The sequence below is a fragment of the Gorilla gorilla genome, chromosome 8, assembly GCF_029281585.2.
Source record: "Gorilla gorilla gorilla isolate KB3781 chromosome 8, NHGRI_mGorGor1-v2.1_pri, whole genome shotgun sequence".
Classification (NCBI taxonomy): Eukaryota; Metazoa; Chordata; class Mammalia; order Primates; family Hominidae; genus Gorilla; species Gorilla gorilla.
In genome coordinates this window covers 90780297-90803966 of record NC_073232.2, presented here as the reverse complement: position 1 = coordinate 90803966, position 23670 = coordinate 90780297, and the positions used below count along the sequence as shown (strand labels likewise).

Genomic DNA, 23670 nt, shown 5'->3' with positions numbered 1-23670 from the left:
CAAGGGTAATGGAAAATACCATATACAGGCCTCAATATGACAGGCTTTGAAAGGCAAACTGAGTAATTTAGACTCAGTGTGGTAGAGTAGATCCAAAGAATAAATGGTCATTTCTTTTTTTTCTTTTTTTTGAGACAGGGTCTCACTCTGTCACTGGGGCTGGAATGCTGTGGTGCAATCTCTGCTCACTGCAACCTCTGCCTCCCAGGTTCAAGCAATTCTCCTGCCTCAGACCCCCAAGTAGCTGGGATGACCGGCGCACGCCACTACACCTGGCAAATTTTTGTATTTTTTGTATTTTTAGTAGAGATGGAGTTTTGCCACATTGGCCAGGCTGGTCTCAAACTCCTGATCTCAAGTGATCCACCCACCTCGGCCTCCCAAAGTGCTGGGATTACAGGCGTGAGCCACTGCACCAGGCCTAATGGTCATTTCTAAAAAGGAAGATGACTTCTGTACCAACATTCTGTACACACAATGAAGTGGTAATGAGTATCTGCTCAAAGCAGGTAGCAGCAGTAACTCAGAGAGACAAATGACAACATGAGATTCTATGAGTAGGAAGAGACGACAACATCAGGTTATTGACCAGATAGCAGAGATGGAAAAAATAAAATAAAACAGCTTTTTTAGGGTATTTACCAACAATACTGTTAATTAATAACAGCAATTAGCATTTACTGACCTTTGGTATGTGCCAGGCACTGCACTAAATACTTCTAATGTGTTATCGGATTTAATTCTCACTACCAACTTTTGTGGTAGGTACCCTAATTAGCCTGTTTCAGTTAAGAAAATGGAGGTTTGGAGAGAATAAATAACTTGTCTAAATTCATAAAACCAGCAGTAAGCAGGGCTGGAATTTAGAAGCCAACATGTTTAGTTTTACGGTCCACATTCTTAACCATTAGGACATATGGCCCTAACGTTTTCAGTTGCATGCCGAGGGCAGTGTACACCAATTAAGCAAGGAAGGCAGCTGTGGAAACCAGCGTTGCAGGACACTGGAAGGCTACAAGCAGAGTCATCGTTAAGAAGAACACCCACCTTTCTTTCTCTTCACAATGAGGCTTTTGGCCTTGAAGAAGCTAAATTTTGTTCAAAGCCTAGGAGAACCTGCTGTTTATGAACACTCCTGTAAAAGGAAGTGCACAGGTGGTTCCTGTTAGTTCCATTGCCATTGTGATGTAATCTCTGACATTATCACAGACAGCTGTGTGCCTCGCAGGGCACCAAGGGGCCAGAGAAAACTACACCTCAGTATATTGTCTCTTTTCCAGCAAATGTGGCTGCCCGCTTCCAGGGCAGTTCAGCACCCTTGGCTGATAAAATAGGAACCTGAGCCTCATCTACAGTGGATCTGGGAATGTTCTCTTCCTATTAATTTGTGTACCACTTAAAAATGCTTACAGCTGGCTTTGGAGGAAGAGCGGTTAAAATCAAACGTACTCACTCTGAGACATTCAAATATCCAGGATACAGCCACTGAGCAACTGCAAATTTGCTACAGCAAATTAGGGCTCAGGTGGATTCACTGAACTGGAGCTCATTAAAGCCACAGGCAGTTTGGAAGCCACTCAGACAGAAATGAGAGCTGAGCTATTGTGAATAATGCCGCAATAAACATACGTGTGCCATGGAATACTATGCAGCCATAAAAAATGATGAGTTCATGTCCTTTGTAGGGACATGGATGAAATTGGAAATCATCATTCTCAGTAAACTATCGCAAGAACAAAAAACCAAACACCGCATATTCTCACTCATAGGTGGGAATTGAACAACGAGATCACATGGACACAGGAAGGGGAATATCACACTCTGGGGACTGTTGTGGGGTGGGGGGAGGGGGGAGGGATAGCATTGGGAGATATACCTAATGCTAGATGACGAGTTAGTGGGTGCAGCGCACCAGCATGGCACATGTATACATATGTAACTAACCTGCAGAATGTGCACATGTACCGTAAAACTTAAAGTATAATAAAAAAATTAAAAAATAAAAGAAATGAGAGCTGAAACCAAGACAATGGGCAAACGCACAATTGGGGTGGTGGGGGTGAGTAAGTGGGAAAAGGACTGAAGACACTCCCACAATTAAAGGACAGGAGCGTAAACAAAAACAGTGGCAGAAACCAAGAAGAAACCAGAAATGGAGGAACTAAGCTCCCCATCTCCAGTCATCAAATCTTCTCCCTTACACTGTTCGGATCTGTGTTACTCCTCAGTTCAACCCCTCGCTATTGCCTGCTTGTTCTGTGTCGGTGACCTCCTCCCAACCTGACCCCCACTACACCAACGTAGTGAATTAACTGAACTCTATATATGATTATGACATGACTGGAAAGTTCTATAGCCTGTGTCTCAACCTGAGGTATGGTGTGTGGATAGGGGTAGGCATTAAAAAAAGATACCTTTTTCTGGTGTGTCCGTTGCACACAGTGGAAAGTGACTTTTAATCTTTTACATGAAACATAAAATTTCATAACAATGTCATGCTCCCAACCTGACCCCCAACCTGACCCCCACTACACCAACGTAGTGAATTAACTGAACTCTATATATGATTATGACATGACTGGAAATTTCTATAGCCTGTGTCTCAACCTGAGGTATGGTGTGTGGATAGGGGTAGGCATTAAAAAAAGATACCTTTTTCTGGTGTGTCCGTTGCACACAGTGGAAAGTGACTTTTAATCTTTTACATGAAACATAAAATTTCATAACAATGTCATGCCTGCAGTGGGCTACTTTTCAATGTGACCCAGTCTTCTCCTGGGAAGAGGTGCATGTTGGTAGAGTAACTTAAGGCACTGGCCAAAATAGGTGAAACTTGTGCTTATCCAAATTATGTGAAGGAGCCAAAGAAAGAAAGATTAAAGATCCATAAAGGGGAGGAAATTTCCAATATGAATTCACATCCTACAGTTCTTACACACTGGTCTCTGATGTATAGGAGAATGGGTAACCTGGGTTTGAATCCTGGCTCTACCAGTTCCTAGTTATATGACCCCAAAGGCAAATTACCTAACTTCTCCCTGACTCCACTTTTCTACTTGTAAATGTAAATGGAATACTCAAAGAGCTGAATTAAGCATGGATATCTAGGGAGGGTTTGCATAACACAGCACCTGGCATACTGTAAAGAACCAAGAAATGACAGCTCTTAATCTATAAACACCAAGTTCATACCACTCTAATAAAACATTCCAAAGCTTTTTTGTGTGTGTGAGACAGAGTCTCACTCTTCCACTCAGGCTGGAGTGCAGTGACGCAATCTCAGCTCACTGCAGCCTCTGCCTCCTGGGTTCAAGCAATTCTCCTGCCTCAGCCTCCCAAGTAGCTGGGATTACAAGCGCCCGCCACCACGCCCGGCTAATTTTTGTATTTTTAGTAGAGACGAGGTTTCTCCATGTTGGCCAGGCTGGTCTCAAACTCCTGACCTTAAGTGATTCACCCACCTCAGCCTCCCAAAATGCTGGGATTACAGGGGTGAGCCGTCACGCCCAGCCCCCAAAGCTTTTTTTCCATCCAAAATTGTTATTAGACAGGAAAATGTCTATTTTGATAAGCAGACTTGCCATATCATACACAGCCTGTCCCAAAGGATACTTTTAGCTCCATATGCAAAAATAAGACTAAATTTAAATACCCAGTTTCAGACCCATCTGGAAATTAGAAGCACCCAGGATAACAGAAGCCAAGTCAAAATCACTTTAGTTATCATTTATTAAGTGTAAGACACTGAACTGAAAACAACTGAACAGATCTTGGTGGTGAGATTAATAGTCGGTATGAACACCAATGATTAAGTAAAGTACTTTACTGAGGATACCACTCTGAAATGCACATGAAAGGAAGCACACAGGAAAAACCAATGTCACCAAGATCCCTGCTGATCAAGGACAGCTGTTAACCAGTTCCCAGGAGGGGTACACAAATGTACACAGACATTTATATAATCTTTTGTTGTCTAGGCACCAAGTCTTGTGTATTCAGTAATCACTCAAATCATGAGAAGGAATTCAGGGAGGGAGGAGCAGCTTAAAAACAGGTCTGGCCTGAAGCAGGAGGACCTGTTTCAAGTCACAGGCAGCATTAGCAGGAAGAAGCCAGTGAAGTCTGCAGCTGAAGACTGAAGAAAGTTGCCTTCCCTTCCTTTCTCCTCTCACCCTAATTCCAATAGGACCTCTTCAGTCTCGTCTGACTGCCCCCTCTATATAATAGGTTTCACTGACTGCTTCCATTTTTTCCGAAGAAAACTTTATCTTATTGTCTATCAGACATTTCTCAAAATTATGAATTTTAAAGAGGGGGGAATATTGGAGTAAACAGAACTTTTGTTTGCATTCCACCCATGGAATGATTGTAACAAATCAATGTAACAAGAACAGAGGTCAACTTTTCACTTACTCTATTATGAACCTTGAAGGCAAGGATGCTTTATACATTTTTGAATCTGATCTCAGAATACAATATAAGATACATAAAAGGATAATGACATGCAATGAATACATCATTCTAAAGACAAGAACAAGTGTTTTAATTTTTTTATTCCCATTTAACAGCCCCAAGATGCCTCAGCCATTATTTTTTTATTTCAAGTGAATTAAGCTACTTTCAGAATAGGACAAAATGATTTTTCTATTAATAGTTTCCTTTAGATTTGCTTCTAAAAACCAGGCAATTTAGCTTAGTGTTTCCAACAAAAATGCTGTAGAGACCAATTTTAATTTACACAACCTGAACAGTCCTGTTCTAAGGGATTAATCTAAGAGACCAGCTCATAATATTGAAAACTGATGTTAAAAACAAAAACAAAAAAGAATCAGGCATTTAACCTACCTTTTCTTTTTTTGAGATGAAGTTTCGCTCTTGTTACCCAGGCTGGAGTGCAATGGCGCAATCTTGGCTCACTGCAACCTCCACCTCCTGGGTTAAAGCGATTCTCCTGCCTCAGCCTCCCGAGTAACTGGAATTACAGGCAACACGCCACCACACCCAGCTAATTTTGTATTTTTAGTAGAGACGGGGTTTCTCTGTGTTGGTCAGGCTGGTCTCGAACTCCTGGCCTAAGATGATCCGCCCACCTCGGCCTCCCAAAGTGCTAGGATTACAGGTGTGAGCCACTGTGCCCAGCCAACCTACCTTTTCTGTACTAACTAGATCTCAAAGAGTTGATGAGGGGAAGTTTCTCTTCATAAAAATATTCTAATAACTAAAACAGGAAAACAATAAAAATATCACCATTTTGCAAACCCCTGATAAAATAATGGATCTAGGCAATGGTTATCAATGGTCATGAACACTACAAAAAGTGAGACAACCAATATTACCTGACTGGGGTGAGAAGTACAGGCCACCACCTACGAAGTAGTTTTGCCAAAAAAAATAGAAACTGAATCAAATCAAGATCTGATTACTATTTACAGGCATTAAAAGAACAAAAGAACATGTTAAACCATTCATTAAACAAAAAGCATTACAACAGGTGGTAGCCTGGTTTTTTTTTTTATTTAATTATGATAACCAAACAAGTACTTTTTGATAAATGAACATAACATTTCTTCATGTTCTGTGATTATCTTCATCTTAAAAGATGAGGAAAGTCTATCAAGTACAAGCATGTTTATGGATGTGCTTATTTATTGTGTAAGACAACAAAATGTACAACTTTGTACAGGTCAAGAGTTGCCTATCTCAAAAATATTTTCTTTCGCCCGGCACGGTGGCTCACGCCTGTAATCCCAGCACTTTGGGAGGCCGAGGTGGGCAGATCACAAGGTCAGGAGATCGAGACCATTTTGGCTAACACAGTGAAACCTCGTCTCTACTAAAAATACAGAAAAAATTAGCCAGGCGTGATGGTGGTCGCCTGTGGTCCCAGCTACTCAGGAGGCTGAGGCAGGAGAATGGCATGAACCCGGGAGGCAGAGCTTGCAGTGAGCCGAGATCACGCCACTGTACTCCAGCCTGGGCAACAGAGCGAGACTCCACCTCAAAAAATAATAATAATAAAAAATAAAAAAATAAAAATTTCTTTCCTAGCGTTACTAAACTTCCTTTCACTTGGAAAACTACAGCACAGCTGAGCCAAGAAGTAACTGGTCCCTGCTTCTAAAACGACAGCTTTAGGAGTAACAAGCAAAGAAGAAGCTGGATGCAGTTGAGCAACCTCAGAGGAGACAGATCACTGTGAGGAGCCCACTTTCAACTGAACTGGCACCAGCTGTTCTCAAAGTGCTCCAAGACACCCTGGGGGTCCTCAGGCACCTTTCAGGACGTCCATGACATCAAAACTATCATTATAATAATGCAAACAGGTCATTCACAACTTTCATAGGCTGACAGGAAGCACTGATGATCAAAGCAAGGGTGTATAAAATTGCTGGCCCCTTAGCACAAATCAAGACAGTGGCACCACCAGTATAGGTCCTCATGACCACTGTGAACTCACAGTGGGAAAAAAAAGGATGGTTTCATATAAAAATATCCTTGATGAAACAGTGAACATTAGCAATTGCATGAAATCTCAACCCCTGAGTATGTGCCCTTTTGACCTTTTTAATATTCTTTGTGCTGAAATAGGAAAGTTCACATGAAGGAGCTGTGCGGCATACTGAAGTATGGAGGTTGTCTGAAGGAAAAGAATTTATGCCAACTGTTTGATCAACAAGCTGAACTAGCAGCTTTTTTTGTTTATAGAATATCATTTTTACATGAAATGAAAACTAAAAGTATTAGTATTTAAAGTTGGGTATTTGGCACACACTTTCTCAAACGCAAAATTAGCCTGTCGCTTCAAAAAAAATAATAACTGACCTATTTGTTGCCAATGATAAAAGTCAAGCCTTCAAACAAAAATTAGATACTTAGAAAAATTGTATCTGCCACCAAGAGTGTGACAGCTTTCCCAATATGCAGACGGTTAATAAGACGGTATTGTGTCCTTAAAAATTTGTAGAGGGTAGATCTCATGTTAAGTGTTTTTAACACACACAAAATAAAAATAAAACACAAAGACACAAGGAAACGTTGGAGGTGATGGACACGTTTATCACCTGGATTGTGGAGATGGTAAATGTAATATAAAGTTTATTTGCAATGTGGAATATGGAGCCATATGAGTGAATGTTTCTCACTTTGTTGTATTTAAATCCATTGGTCTTTCTTTCATTTTGGATCTTTCTTATTCATGCATGATTTGGAAAATATTGGCTCATGGAAATAAATGTTAGCACATTTTATAATGCCAAATACAGGAGTGTATACATTTGTCCAAACTCAACAAATTCTATACATTGATTATATGCAGGTTTTTGTATACCAATTATATCTCAATAAAGCTGGAGGGGAAGAAGACTTTTCAAGAGATGACCGCTGATTTCAACAAATGTAATTTTTTTCTAATGGTATTATAAAATGTGCTAACATTTAATTCCATGAATCAGTATTTCCCAAATGATACATGAGTAAGAAAGATCCAAAATGAAAGAGAGGTCAATGGATTTTAATGCAACAAAGTAAGAAAAGTTTACTGATATGGTTTCAGATTCCACACCGCAAATAAGCTTTAAGAAATGGCCACTTGCAGAGTTTGGTGTAGCATCAAAGGGAATATCCACAATTATCAGAAAAGACTATTAAAACACGCCTCCATTTCCAACTACAGATGTGCCTGGGGTTGGATTTTCTTCACATATTCCAACCAAACAACAAATCACAACAGATTGAATGCAGAAGCAGTTATGAGAATCCAGCTGCTTCTACGAAACCAGACATTATAGAGAACCGCAAAAATGTAAACCACCACCACTCTTTCCCTAAACTCTCTTTGTAAAGGTATTTTTCATACAGAAGTGTTATTTCTGTTCATATACAAAAGGGTTATTATGTTTTGATTTTTAGTTTTTACAAGACAGGGTTTCGCTCTGTCACTCAGGCTGGAGTGTAGTAGTGTGATCATGGTACACTGCAGCCTCAACCTCCTGGGCTCAAGCAATCCTCCTGCCTCAGCCTCCCAAGTAGCTAGGACCACAAGTGCACACTACCATATCCTGTTAATTTTTTAAATTTTTTGTAGAGACAAAGTCTCACTATGTTGCCCAGGCTTGTCTCGAACTCCTGGCCTCAAGTGATCGTCCCACCTCGGCCTCCCAAAGTGCTGGGATTGCAGGTATGAGCCACCACACCCAGCCAGGTTATTATGTTTTATTGAATTCATAAATACTCTAAAATTTCCCACTTATATTTCTAATATGGTAAACATTGATAGATATAACTCATGTAAAGAAAAGGTCTTTGAGGTCCTTAATAATTGTTAAGAGCGTGAAGCGGTACTGAAACAAGTCTGAAAACTGCAGCTCCAAGGATATGGAGCTGAGGTCAAGGCTGTGCTTGTTCAAGTGAGCCTTCAGGAATTACCTTATTCTTTGAGTTCCTGTTTGAACAAACGCTAAAAGTTGGAAGCTCAGCAGAGCCCAATGTCAGGCCTAGAGCACCAAGAACCACCAGCCACAGCCATCCTGAGAAAGGGCCTTATGAGCAGAATATTTTGTATTAGGCTCGGGTGTGAGGTTAGAAGACCTCGGGTGGGGGAAGTCTGCAGCACTTTTTCCTTCTTAGCTCAGCACATACCTCTTTCTTGAGATTCTGGTCTCAAAAATAGCTAACCAGGCCAGGCATGGTGGCTCACACCTGTAATCCCAGCACTTTGGGAGGCCGAGGTGGGCGGATCATTTGAGATCAGGAGTTCGAGACCAGCCTGGCCAACATGGTGAAACCTCGTCTCTATTGAAAATACAAAAAATTAGCCAGGTGTGGTGACACACACTTGTAGTCTCAGCTACTCAGGAGGCTGAGGCAGGAGACTCGCTTGAACCCAGGAGGCGGAGGTTGCAGTGAGCCAAGACCATGCCACTGTACTCCAGCCTGGGCAACAGAGCCAGACTCCATCTCAAAAAAAAAAAAAAAAGCTAACCATATCAGTCCAGACTAGCAGACTAGTGGATTAAGGAAGCTGAGACGAACTGTTTCCCGTGCGCTTCCTCCTCTGGTTAACTCAAGAAATATCAAAACAGCCATCCCAACCAACAGAAATCTCTGCCTTTTTAACAGACTGGTAAACTCTTCAGGACCAGACTTACCGCAAAAGTCACTTAAATCTTAAGAACTGGGGCAAGAAGTGCAGTGTCAGCTCTCCAATATTTTTTTGCATGTTTAAGAGATATGTGGCCAAGAGCTCACAAATACAGTGTCTAAGGTGAATGAGCCACTATGGAGACTTTGCCCTTGAATCTGAGTGAAACGGCAAGGTTCTGAGCAAATGAGTGACAGGATCCACCCGAACCCACTCTGAGCTTTGGGTGGAGAAATGGAGAAAAGGTTTTAGGGGCAGGGGCAAGAGCAGAGAAGTCACTACAGTAAGCCACATGACAGATGATTTACTTCTTCCCAAAAAGGATGAAACATTGATTTTTTTTTTTTTCCTCTTTGAGACAGAGTCTCATGCTGTCACCCAGGCTGGAGTACAGTGGTATAATCTCGGCTCACTGCAACCTCCGCCTCCCTGGCTCAAGCAATGCTCCCATCTTAGCCACCCAAGTAGCTGGGACCACAGGCATGTGCCACCACATCCAGCTAATTTTTGTATTTTTTGTAGAGATGGGGTTTCACTATGTTGCCCAGGTTGGTCTCAAACTCCTGAGTTCAGGCCATCCATCTGCCTCGACCTCCCAAGGTGTTGGGATTACAGGCGTGTGCCACTGAGCCCAGCCAAACCATTGATTTCTAATGCTATTACGCTACTATTGATACATACAGTACATAAAGATCTTCTATTAAGTTTCTCTTGGAGCAATAACAAAATAAAAGTCTGCCTTGTATTGATGCCCTATATCCTTTACTAAGTGGCCCCACTCACGAATTACAGTCTTTTTATTTCCTTTTTTTTTTTTTTTTTTAAACATAGAGAGTATTTCCAGCATATACTAAACTGGAGAAAAGAGTATAATAATACAAGGAAACTTCTTGAACTTCTTACCTACCTTCAATTTATGGCCAGTCTTACTTTATCTGCAACTGCCCCACCTCCCCATCCCAGCTTATTATAAAGTCATTTTTAATCAGATTTTGTTTTGTTTTGCTGAGATAAGAGATTTGCTTTTGTTGCGCAGGCTGGAGTGCAATGGCACAATCTCGACTCACTGAAACCTCTGCCTCCCAGGTTCAAGCGATTCTCCTGTCTCGGCCTCCCGAGTAGCTGGGATTACAGGCGCATGCCACCACAACCAGCTAACTTTTGTATTTTTAGTACAGATGGGGTTTCATCACACTGGTCAGGCTGGTCTCGAATGCCTGACCTCAGGTGATCCACCCACCTCGGCCTCCCAAAGTGCTGGGATTACAGGCATGAGCCACCACGCCTGGCCCCAATCAGTTTTCTTATTAAACAAAAAGGATTTTAGGAAAACAGACTAACACGTGAAAGAAGTAACTCACCTAGAATCTTAATGTCCATTACCGATATGAATTGAACTGTTTTTATTTGAACATTCACACTCATACAGATATGAATTAATAGTACATGGACAATTTAGAGTTGTACATGAAAATTAATTTATTCTCTTGTTACAAAATTAGGATTATCCTGATGACACGATTTTGTAAACTTTTGCCACCATATATTAACAATTTCCAGGGAGAAGAAGAATAAATGCCTACTGCTGCACAGTTTAGGCTGTTTCTAATATTTCAGGATATTAGAATATTATCATGAACAGCTACATATATAAATTTAGTGAACATCTACTAACATGTACTAGCAAATGCCAAACATGCAATAACGTAAAGAAAAATGGACTCCCAGGTAATGCAAAGTACAGCAACTGCTATAACCGCTGATGCTGGCAAGACCAGGAAAAGTAGCTCCTTTGGATAGGATGACAGCTAGAAACATTAACTAGGGATTAAGACTGATATTGGCAGGGCACAGTGGCTCACGCCTGTAATCCCAGCACTTTGGGATGCTGAGGCAGGTGGATCACTTGAGGCCAGGAGATCAAGACCAGCCTGGACAACATGGCAAACGCCGTCTATACTAAAAATAGAAAAATTAGCCAGGTGTGGTAGCACATGCCTGTAATCCCAGCTGCCTGGGAGTCTGAGGCACGAGAATCCCTTGAACCCAGTGGGGCAGAGGTTACAGTGAGCCAAAGATCGCACCACTGCACTCCAGCCTGGGCGACAGAGACAGAGAGAGACACTGTCTCAAAAAAAAAAAAATTAAATAAATAAAGACAGTAATACTGATGATCCTGACCCTGTGTAGGCCTAGGCTAAAGTGTGTGTTTGTGTCTTAGTTTTATATTTTAAAAAATTTTTTTAATAAAAGAAAATATATTTGTACCACTATAGAATGTGCTTGTGTTTGAAGCTGTGTTATTACAAGAGTCAAAAGTTAAAAACCATTTATAAGTTTATCAGGCAAAAAAGTTAAGCTAAGCTTTGTTTATTACTGAAGAAAAAACACTTTTTAAATGAACATAGTGTAGCCTAGACATAGTGCTTATAACGTCTACAGTAGTGAGTGTACAGTCATGCCCTAGGCCTTCACATTCACTCACCACCCACTCACTGACTCACACAGAGCAACTTCCAGTCCAGACACATGTAACGTGTCCTATGCAGGTGGACCATGTTTAATCTTTTTTACCATATTTTTACTGTACTTTTTCTATGTTTACAGATGTTTAGATATACAAATACCATTATGTTCCAGTTGCCTACAGTATTCAGGACAGTAACCTGCTGCATAGGTTTGTAGCCTAAGAGCAACGGGCTATACCATATAACCTAGGTGTGTAGTAGGCTATGTTATCTACATTTGTGTAAGTGCGGTCTGCGATGTTCACACAATGACGAAATCACCTAATGACACATTTCTCAGAACATATCCCTGTTCAGTGACGCATAGTTGTCGATATATGTAGGATTCCCCTACACCAGGGGAAATAAACAATAGAAAATACAACAGAAGGAAAAAATGGCATTCACAGTAGAAACAGAAGCTGAACTAGGAATTACTGTAACAAAGAAGACAAGATCATTACGGAAAAAAAAAAAATTTGACCTCCATTGAATAAAACATTAATACCACTGATAAGTGGTTTCCACTCGGGATATAGATCAGTGTCACCAGAGGAGATTATAAAAAATACAATTGCTAGACTCCACTCTCTAGAGATTATAATTCAGTTCATCTGTGGTCAATGAGACATTTTTTTTTAAAAGCTACCTAGCAAATTCTAATATAAAGCCATGGTGGAAAACTACCAGTTTAAATATGTTTTTAAAATAACACAGGAGGGACTCATTCTTCTAGATATCAAAATATATAAACAAGTTGTAGCAATAAAAATAAAAGCAAAATCCACTGTGAAATTAGAACAGAAACAGACAAATTGATCAGAACAGAGCAGGGAGCCTAAAAAGGTGAGAGAGAGAGAATGTGTGTGTCTGTGTCTCTGTGTGCATATATACGAGTGTGTGGATCTTGACATATGATACAGGTAGCATCACAAACCACTAGGTTATTTAGTAAATGAGATTTGGGAAAATTCGTTTGCCATAGAAGAAAATACAGAAACATAACTTTGTTAACTAGGAATGGAGAAATATTTCCTACACAAGACCCAGAAGGTTAAAAAAAAAAAAAAGGTTGGATCGTAACAAAATTAAAGATTCCATTTAATGAAAGATTTCAAAGAAAAAATCTGACAGGTGAAAAATAAAAGATGCGTATACCATTTAAAATCCAACGAGAGACTGAAAAAAGAAGAAAACTGCTATAAATTAGGGCAGAAAAATGGGAAACAGATATGAAAAGCTAACAGAAAAAGAGGCAAAGGATATATAAATGGCGAACTCAACCGAGGAAAAACGCACACAGTATACGACAGGATACTCCACTGCATTAGTAATCAGATAACTGCAAATAAGAACAATAACATATCACTTTGTGCTGGATTGCTCCATCTGTTGCATCAGATTGGAAAAAATTATAAGGTCAGAAATTGCCACATGCCAGCAAGAATGCAGGGAGCAACAGCTGGTGAAAGTGTCAACGAGATGACAATCTGGTCGTACTTAAGGGAATTATGCATATGCCAGAGAGAGGGTCCCCTGGGGGCAAGGAAGAACATGAATGGGGATAGGTGATGAAGGGGAAAGATACAATAAAATAAGGTGGGAGACTCTACACGGACCAATCATGACAGTGTGCCATGAAGTGAGCGCTAACTCCAGTCTGAGCCCCTGAGCTGCAGAGGGAGCGGAGCGGGGCAGCTCCGCATCATAGGTCCCTTCACCCAACCAGCAGGTATCCAGTCTCTACATACCAGGAACTGCATCCCATCCTAGCGACCCAGTAGCAAAAGATCAAGCCCTTATCCTCATCGGGTTTATGTCCTAGTGAAGGAAACAATAAAAAGTAAACAAATAAGATAATGATAAGAGAGTGTTAACAGCTAACAAGTAAGACAGTGATAGTGACAGAAAGTGACGGAAAGAGGGTTTCACTAATGAAAGAGGGTTTCACTAATGAAAGGATAGCCAGAGGTGAGATCCCGCAGGTCTGCAGAAAGAAAATGAACCAGGCATTCAGCAAGCGGAGAGAAGAGATCCCAAAGAACCGCGTTCAAGGGCTGGGCGCGGTGGCTCACGCCTGTAATCCCAGCACTTTGGGAGGCCGAGGCGGGCGGATCATGAGATCAGGAGATCGAGACAATCCTGGCTAACACAGTGAAACCTTGTCTCTACTAAAAATACAAAAAAATTAGCCGGGCCCTTGTAGTCCCAGCTACTCTGGAGGCTGAGGCAGGAGAATGGCATGAAGCCAGGAGGTGGAGCTTGCAGTGAGCTGAGATCTCGCCACTGCACTCCAGCCTGGGGAACAGAGCAAGACTCCGTCTCAAGAAGAACTGCGTTCAAGGTCATCAAATACAAAGTTGTCATAGTACAGGTGACAGTGTCTTCTAAAGATGACTTTCAGGTACTTCCTGTCATTCAGCTCCCAGAAGCAACCTTCAAAATACCTGTTATATGAAATGTAAACTATAAGGATTATTGTGAGAGTCCAACATACAGTGATTAAAGAATGCAAACTTTTTGAAGGGGAAGAGGGAGGAGGCAGCATCGATATGAATGTGCTATGTCTCTAAAAAATGTTTCTGGAAAATTACTAGGATCCACAAACTTTTCCTTCACTCCTTAAAAAGTAATTGAGTACTCATATTTTTTCCCCAGCACAGTGCCAGGAAATGAGGTTAAGTATTAAATTTTCTGTCTTTGCTTCAATTGTATAAGATGCAAGATCCTATTTATTTTATATACGTACTGTTTTTTACGGACAAAAGAAAACATTTATTATCTGCAAGGCCCTGTTCCCTGAGCTTCTACACATTGGAGCTCACTTACATTCACAACAAAATACTATATTTTTCCACTTTAGAGATGGAACAACAGAGGTTAAGAAACTTGCCGAAAGTCAAAGTACTAGAAAGCAGCAGAGCACGGATTCAAACCCAGCTCTTTCAAAGTGTTAACCACTACACTTACGTTTCCCCCTAGAGTGGCTGGCCCCTGCAGTGGCTGTAGCACATGGCCTTAGAACTTATTAGAAATGCAAATCGCCAGGACCTCCCCTCCCAGACCAACTGATCAGAAATTCTGGGGCTGGAAGGCAGCTGCCTAAGGTTTGACAAGCCTTCCGTGTGATCCCAAGGTATGCTAAAGTTTGAGAACCACTGGTAGAAATTGTTCATACTAAGCATAATGTGAAAGGTGAAATTACTACCATTTTGAAACTTCTAAAATATAAAATTTGTATCCTATTTAAAATGACTATGAAGAAATCAAAACAGTGTTAGTTCATTTCCTCACGGCTCAACTTCTTTCTCCCAATCTTGACAAAATGCCTAATCTCTATCCTGATTATACTATGTACAAAAAGGATACTCTGATGAGCGTTAGAGCACAGAGGTCTGAACTCACTCTTCAGAAGTAATCACAAGCCATAATAGGAAGAGAAAAAAACAATATTTTGAATATCAGCAGAAGCTTGATAAATCTTGGGCCATAACTCCAAATTTTGATCCCAGGCTCAACTCCAAATTTTTACAACATGACTTCAACAGTCTTCCCAATGCCAAAAAAGAAGTTACAACCCCAAGAAATATTTGATTAACAAGATTCAAACTGCTTTAAGTGCACATACAGAGAAACTGTCCAAGAGTGTGTTTTTATCAGGAGTGAAGCTAAGGGATGCCTAATTACACATCAGACCCTCTGACAATATTCACAGCAAAAGGGGTTAACGTTATCCCTGTCCCTGCATACACCTGCCGTGTACGGCATCCTACCTGATCCTTCTCTTTTCAAAGCTATATCTAGACCGGCAGTCTTTTCTCCCCAACTCAAGTACTCAATTTGAGCAGTACAGCTCTATGTGTATTCAAGTTTGCCTATTTCTAATAAGGCCTTTTTTTGTTGTTAAAGGGATGGAAGAAAGAGTATGAGAAATAAGTATATTCAAGCACCTACCATAATCTGAAATCTTCCATAAGCCAAATAACTCTCTGAAGCTATTCACTTGCATACTCAAGTCATTAATTTTATAAATTTCAGGTTTCTACTTATTCCAAAAATTTAAAACATAAAATTGAAGATTAAGGAGTACTTAGTCCAAGCTTGGACCACAGGAGAGCTATAAACCTGTCTTAAAATGCTTAATGACCTGATTAAGGTCATCAAAGTTAAAGAAAACTCTAGGAAGCAGCCTTTTAATCTGCCTGGCTACTTACAACCACCCACCTTTTCCATGCCCACGCTCTCCTAAGGGCTGAAGGCACTGCCAAGAACGACCTTCCTAAAAGGGCTGAATCCTATTTATTTTCTCTCTCCCAAATCTCCACCAAATCCCCTAAGAACTAGCAGTGTTCTGGTAAGAAACAATTTACCATTGCTCTCCTCCCCACCCACAGTTCAGTGCAACTGAAGTGAACACACACACACCCCAACCACTGAAAGACTTTCTCACTTAGATTCCTATCCTGCATTTTCAAAGTCCAAAGTTGTCTTCAAAATATCTTGCAAAATGCAGTCGTACCAGCTAGTCTTTAATCTCCACTAACATTGCCAGTTCTATACCCAAAATGGATATTGCAACTGCTATGTATTTTCATCTCCCTTCTCTAACAATCAGTAACAAGCAACCCAATCAGTAATAAACAAGCCTGACAAATAGCTCCTAAATTCACAGAGAAAAGAATGGTCTCCTCTCTTTCATAAGTAAAGCAAGCTGATAATGTTCTAGTAAATAGACTAAATGCCTCTTCAAGAAAAAAAACATTTATATGCCCGGAAAAAACATCTTGGGTATTTTTGTTTTTTGTTTTTTTACTTAAGTATGTGTTCATAGTAGGTAGCAAATAATCTTTCCACACATATGCACTTTACCAGTTCTCTTAAAGACTCAGTAATCTAAGAAAGCAAAGCATAAGACTATGCTCAAAGAGCTAAGCCGCAGTTTACATAAAATTAAAACAAAACACAAGACATTAAAAAAAATTCAACTACTCATAAATAAAGACCAATAAATCTACACTTTGGTCTGGGTTTCTGAACACAGGGAGAATCAGAGGGTTCAATAGGAGAGGTTATTTCTGAAATCGTAGGCATACCTTGAAGATATCACATGTTCCATTCCAGACCACCTTAGTAAAACTAACACTGCAATAAGGTAACAGAAATGTTTCTGCTTTCCAAGTGCATATAGAAGTTATATTTACAGTATACTGTAGTCTATTATGTTGGCAATAGCATTAGTTCTTAATTTTAAAATGCTTTATAATTTTTTTAAAATGCTAGTGATCATCCGAGCCTTCAGGGAGTCATAATCTTTTTGCTGGTGGAAGGTTTTGCCTTGATGTTGATGGCTGCTGACTGAACAAGGTGCTGGCTGCTGAAAGATGGATGGCTGTGGCAATTTCTTAAAATAAGAAAACAATAAGGCCGGGCACTGTGGCTCACGCCTGTAATCCTAACACTTTGGGAGACCGAGGTGGGTGGACTGCGTGAGCTCAGGAGTTCAAGACCAGCCTGGTCAACAGAGTGAAACCCCATCTCTACTAAAATATAAAAAATTAGCCAGCCGTGGCAGTGTGCACCTGTAATCCCAGCTACTCAGGAGGCTGAGACAGGAGAATCTCTTAAACCTGGGAGGCGGAGGTTGCAGTGAGCCAAGATTGCGCCATTGCACTCCAGCCTGGGCAACAGAGCAAGACTCCGTCTCAAAAAAATAAAAAAAAATGAAGTTTGCCACATCAACTGACTCTGCCTTTCAAAAAAGATCTCTCTTTTGGTAGCATTTCACCCACAGTAGAACCTCATTCACAATTGAAGTCAATCCTATCATACCCTGCCACTGCTTAATTAACCAAGTTTACAGAATATTGTAAATCGTTCATTGTCATTTCAACAATGCTCACAGCATCTTCACCAAGAATAGACTCTCTCTCAAGAAGCCACTTTCTTTGCTCATTCAGAAGAAGCAACTCTTCATCCATTCGAGTTTGATAATAAGATTGCAGCAATTCAGTCACATTTTCAGGGTCTACTTCTAATTCTAGTTCTCTTACTATTTCCACCACATCTGCAGGTACTTCTTCCACTGAAGTCTTGAACCCCTCAAAGTCATCCATGAGAGCTGGAATCAACTTCTTCTAAACTCCTGTTAATGTTGATATTTTGACCTCCTCCTTTGAATCACAAATGCCCTTAATGGCATCTAGAATTGTGAATCCTTTCCAGGTTTTCAATTTACTTAGCCAAGATCCATCAGAACAATCACTATCTATGGCAGCTATAGCTTTACAAGATGTGCTTCTTAAATAATAACTCTTGAAAGTTGAAATGACTCCTAGATCCATGGGTACAGAGTGGATGTTGTGTTAGCAGGTATGAAAACATTAATTTCCTTGTACATCTCCATCAGAGCTCTTGGGTGACCAGGTGCATTGTCAATGAGCAGCACTTGTTCAATGGTACCCTTTCTTCTGAGCAGTGGGTCTCGACAGTGAGCTTAACAGATTCAGTAAACCACGCCGTAAACAGATGTACTGTCATCCAGGCTTTGTCGCTCCATTTATAGAGCACAGGCAGAGCAGATTTTGCATGATGCTTAACAATTTTTGGAATGGTAGATGAGCAGTGGCTTCAACTTAAAGTCACCAGCTGCACTAGCTCCAAACAAAAGAGTCAGCCTGGCCTTTGAGGTGAAGCACTGACTTCCTTCTAGCTAAGAAAGTCCGAGACAGCATCTTCTTCCAATATAAGGCTGTTTCATCTACACTGAAAATCTGTTGTTCAGTGTAGCCGCCTTCATCAGTGACCTTAGCTAGATATTCTGGATAACATGCTACAGCTTCTATATCAGCATTTGCTGCTTCACCTTGCACTTTTACGTTAGGGAAGCAGCTTCTTTCCTTAAACCTAATGAACCAACCTCTTCTAGCTTCCAACTTTTCTTCTGCAACTTCCTTACCTCTCTCAGCCTCCATCAAATTGAAGAGAGTTAGGGTTTTGCTCTGCTGGCTTAAGGGAATGTTGTGGCTGGTCTGATCTTCTATCCAGACCACTAAAACCTTCTCTATATTAGCAATAAGGCTGTTTCACTTTCTTATCATTTGGATGTTCAGCGGAGTAGCACTTTTAGTTTCTTTCAAGAACCTTTCCTTTGCATTCAGAGCTCGCTTGTTTGGTGCAAGAGGCCTAGCTTTTGGCCTGTTTCAGCTTTTGTCATGACCTCCTCACTAAGCTCACTCATTTGTAGCTTTTTGATTTAAAGTGGGAGACACGCGACTCTCCATTCACTTGAATACTTAGATGCCAATGTAGAGTTATTAATTGGCCTAATTTCAATATTGTTGTGTCTCAGGGAATAGGGAGGCCTGGGGAGAGGAAGAGAGATGGGGAATGGCCAGTTGGTGGAGATATCAGAACATATGTAACATTCATCAGTTAAGTTCACCATATTATATAGGTGCGGTTCATGGAGCCCCAAAACAATTAGAATCGTAACATCAAAGATCACTGACCAGAGATCACCATAACAGATAGAATAACAATGAAAAGTTTGCAATATTGTGAGAATTACCAAAATATGACAGAGACACACAAAATGAACATACACTATTGGAAAAATAGCACCAATCGACTTGCAGGGTTGCCAACGAACCTTCAGTTTGTAAAAAACACAGTATCTTCAGAGAGCGAGCCTGACTAACAATTTCCTTCACTTTAAATTCAAAATGAAGGAATACCCTTTCCTTCCGAATGTATCTCATTTAATAAAATTCAAGACTTTTTTTTTTTTTTTTTTTGAGACAGAGTCTCGCTCTGTGGCCCAGGCTGGAGTGCAGTGGCACAATCTCAGCTTACTGCAAGCTCCGCCTCTTGGGTTCAGGCCATTCTCCTGCCTCAGCCTCCAGAGTAGCTGGGATTACAGGCGCCCACCACCACACCTGGCTAATTTTTTCTATTTTTTAGTAGAGACAGGGTTTCATCCTGTTAGCCAGGATGGTCTCAATCTCCTGACCTCGTGATCCGCCCGCCTCGGCCTCCCAAAGTGCTGGGATTACAGGCGTGAGCCACCATGCCTGGCCAAAACTCAAGACTTAAGTCATTCGTTACAATTTTGTCTGAATTGCAATTAGGAGACAAACAGCTGCAGTACCTTTGTATCTTTGTCAGTGAAATGTTTATAACAAGGAAAAACAAAAATGTTTGAAATCTCCAATAAGCAGCCCCCAGTGCACCATCTAGTGGAAGTCAGGTAGTGTCATAATTAATTTAAAGAAAAAAGTCACAGAAACTCTGAAAACCATTGGGGGAGGGGGAGAAGTCAAAGCTTCAGGTAAGAATACAAGCAAATACTTTACAAACAGCCAAAATATCTTTCCAGTGTCCCACAGTGCAAGAGGGCTGGGCTTTTGAGAATAAATGATTCATTTTCTGTATAATCAACAGATGATAAAAGTTCCTTTATGGAAATTTTTGCTTGGGTGCTAGAAATTTTGACAGGAGAGTAAAAGTTAAATAAAGCCACTAAAACATAAATAAGTAAATAAATGCTGGGCTAGAGTGACAGCCTTGTGTAAGAAGAGTTGCCTTATATGTTACATGAATATGTTAAAATGCACATGTGAAACAGAGGTATTAGCCACAAAACAAGAGACAACTTCATGATTAGAACAGTTACATTCAGGCTGGGTGCAGTGGCTCACGCCTGTAATCCCAGCACTTTGGGAGGCCAAGGCAGGCAGATCACTTGAGGTCAGGAGTTTGAGACCAGCCTGGCCAACATAGTGAAACCCCATCTCTACAAAAATATTAAAAAAAAAAAAAAAATAGCTGGGCGTGGTGGCACGCGCCTGTAGTCCCAGCTACTCAGGAGGCTGAGGCAGGAGAATCACTTGAACCTGGGAGGCAGAGATCACAGTGAGCCACTGCACTCCAGCTTGGACAACAGAGTGAGACTCCACCTCAAAAAAAAAAAAAAAAAGAGTTCCATTCAGTAATCCATAAGACATTTTCATGTTCCTATAACTAGTAAATTTAACAAAACCTAACAATTCTCTAGAATTCCCTAAGCCTTAACATCATACAAGCAGCTACTCCCAACTACCCATTTCAGCCTGTCCCACACTAATGCCCAAACTCCTTTGGTCAAGTTATTCTAATTAAGAAATTATTCTTCAATCCGTCTATAAATTTACAGTAAACACTTCCCGAAACAAAGTCATAAGTCATGATCAAAATGCATTACGCTTCATTAGTATTTTCCTTCTGCATGTCAATTATTTCTATTCAATTCAAAAAAAGGTACCGAAATTCAATGCTGAGCTAGAGATGCAAACACAAATAAGGTTCTCTAATTTGGAAAGCATCCCAAAATTTAAAATAGAGATTTTCACACAGCATTCCTAACTTTTGTTTGTTTTGCCTGTGTGGAAAATTACCTTTCACCTGAAATTCAAACTAGCTAAGCAACCTGAATGGAAAGAAAACCCTCACAGATAATATTTCTTTACTTGAAAATAACCATCTCCACCTCTGACCTGTGTATACGGGATCAAATCGGTATGCAGACGTTGGCTTGATGGCGGGAATCTTACCCAGATTTTGGATTAAATCCATTATAGGTATAAAATAAAGTAGGAGTAAAGTGGGACAGGATTCCTTTCATTTCTAGGGCTTTCAGTTGACATACCTGTAAAATGGACATGCTATGCACAGCCTGCCTCAGAAGAGTAGGAGGATGGCATACTATACAATTGATAGAGTGCTATGAGCTTCACAATTAAATGGAAATACTGTTTTTATAGAACCAGAGTGAACCTGAGCATAGAAAACTCTCCAAGGGCCATCGCTGTGACATTACCGCTAAAACTCAGTGACCTTCATCAATTCACTTGTAAACAAGCAATATACTGAGCAAGTCAAAGGAAAGGCAGCAATAATTCAAGATACTTCTTTATAAGTAAATCAAATTACGTAATTAATAGCCCAGGATTTACCTGCAAACTATTACTGCCTGACTAGCAGGTGCATCCCCAAAGCCTTGAGTACAGAGACTGTTTTTAGAGAGCCCCCCCTTTTTTTAATGTGAATATTGTTTTTAAAAATTAGAAAAAGAAAAAAATCACAATTCTACTCCCACCGATGGCACAGTGACAGAAACAAGGTCCCACCCCCACAATCCTTTCAAACCTGCACAGGCATTCCTCACGAACACTCCTCCCCCTCATTCCTACCTCACCGCTCCCCACTTCAGCCCAGACAAAGCTGAGTTACTCGGCTGGGTCTACCTGTCACTTAAGCAAAAGCCCCCAAATAGATTCACGGTAAATGCTGCTTTTAATTTTTTAAATAGCAAATAAGTAAATAAATAATGCTATCGTGTAGATTACACGGCCAAACGCCTGTTCTCAGAAAACATGTAATTAACACGACCCAAGTGAAGACGCCTTTCTGGCTTAGGGAAAGAAAAAAAAGAAGCCAGCCAGCTTATCGCTCCCTTTCAGTCGGTTCTTTTCCCCGGGGAGCCGGACTCTGACTCAACTCCGCAGTTTTTCCTCCACCTGCCGGTCCTCCCCGCCCTGGGTCGGCCCCGCCGCCGCCCCCGCCCGGAGTCCCGCGCGTCAACAGGGGTCCCCAGGGGTCCTCAGGGTCCCGCCCGAGGCGGCCCCGCCCCTGCCCCGGCCCCGCCCCCACCTCCCCGCAAGGTGCCCGCCGCGGGCTCCCGGGCTGAGGCGCCTAGAGGCCGGCAGGAGGCTCCGGAGGACCGCGGCACCGCTCGGCCCGGTCGCCGGCGCAGGGAGCAGCTTCGGGGGCCGACCCCACCGCCCGCGCCTAGCCCTGGGCTCCGACAGGCGCTCCCCAGAGGCGAACCCATTACCTGCTCTGGGCTGCCGCGCTCCGCGGGCAGGAGGCGCACTCGCTCTGGCCCCTGCAGCCCCGGGCCCGGAGGCAAGGAGGCAGCGACCGCCACCGCCGCAGAGGACAATCGGGAGCCAGCGGGCTCGGCACCGCCGCGGCGGGCGCAGAACGCACGAGCCCAGTGAGAGCCGGGCCCCCGCCTCCAGCCCGGCTAGTAACCAACACGGCCCCTACCCTCCGAGGGGCGGGACCGCGGTTGGAGGGGCGGGGCGGGGCTGCACCGCCCGCGGGTAAGAGGGGCCTGCTGATGGGCTGCGAAGGCGATAGGCGTCTCAGACTTGAAGACAGCCTCTCCAGCAGAACTCTCTCATTGGTCGGCAAGAGAAAACAAAGCTGGGCTCTGATTGGTGACAGCTCTGTAGCTCCTCCTCCTACCCGCAGTCCCCGCAAGTTCCACCCCTGCCCGCCTTGTTCGCTCGCCCTTGGTTCCCACTCCCAGGTGGCTGCAGACTGGGGTGTGTTTCATGGACGAGCAACCTCCCTGAAGAGAACCCCGGATACGCAGGTTCATTCGCCAGATGCGAGTTTTCTTAAGCCGCTGCGATTCTCTAATTTCAGTATGAACTTGGTGAATAACGTAATCTTTAACTTCCTTTGGATTCAGACAAGCCTCCTAGGTTTAAAAATGCTGCATAAGATTGAGAGGGATATTGTTATGCACGAAAAAAGACATAAGGTGTTTTCACCTTTGGCGACACTGTAGGTGACTTTTTTTCTTATTACCTTTTTGTGTTCCATATTGAACATGTACTACATGATTAGAAAAAAAAATTCTTAAATAGAAAAACGAGTAGGGTGCGGAGAATGGTAAAGACAAACTTTAAGGAAATCCAGAGAACTGATTCTTTCACAATAGAAGAAAATACAGTAAACATGCTCAATATCTGAGGGGTACCCCCAAAAAACATGAACTGGTATCAGCGCCCTTCAGCTCTCTTAAAGAACTTTACATACGTGACCGAGGTGCCCCCATACTCCTTCCTATCATGTAACCAACACATAATGTGGACAGCAATACACCGCAAACAGAATTACAGGAAGACTCTTAGAGGAAGAATTAGAATCCAAAGTACACAATCAATAAAGCTTTAGAAAAAGGGGTTGTAAAAAGCA

At 41.7% G+C, this 23670-nt stretch overlaps 1 protein-coding gene across 3 annotated transcripts in view; it reads right to left on the bottom strand.

Annotated features, from left to right (window-relative positions):
- The window catches only part of MPP7 (MAGUK p55 scaffold protein 7), a 259047-nt gene extending 236216 nt beyond the window's left edge, over positions 1 to 22831 (bottom strand). For 2 of the 3 annotated variants that reach the window (XM_055352420.2, XM_055352422.2), the window contains exon 1: positions 22517 to 22736. The gene's annotated coding sequence lies outside the window, so the exon portion shown is untranslated. Of the gene's footprint in view, positions 1 to 22516 lie in introns of all 3 variants that reach the window. The other variant, XM_004049214.5, reaches the window with a different exon arrangement.
- Between the last annotated feature and the right edge of the window lie 839 nt (positions 22832 to 23670).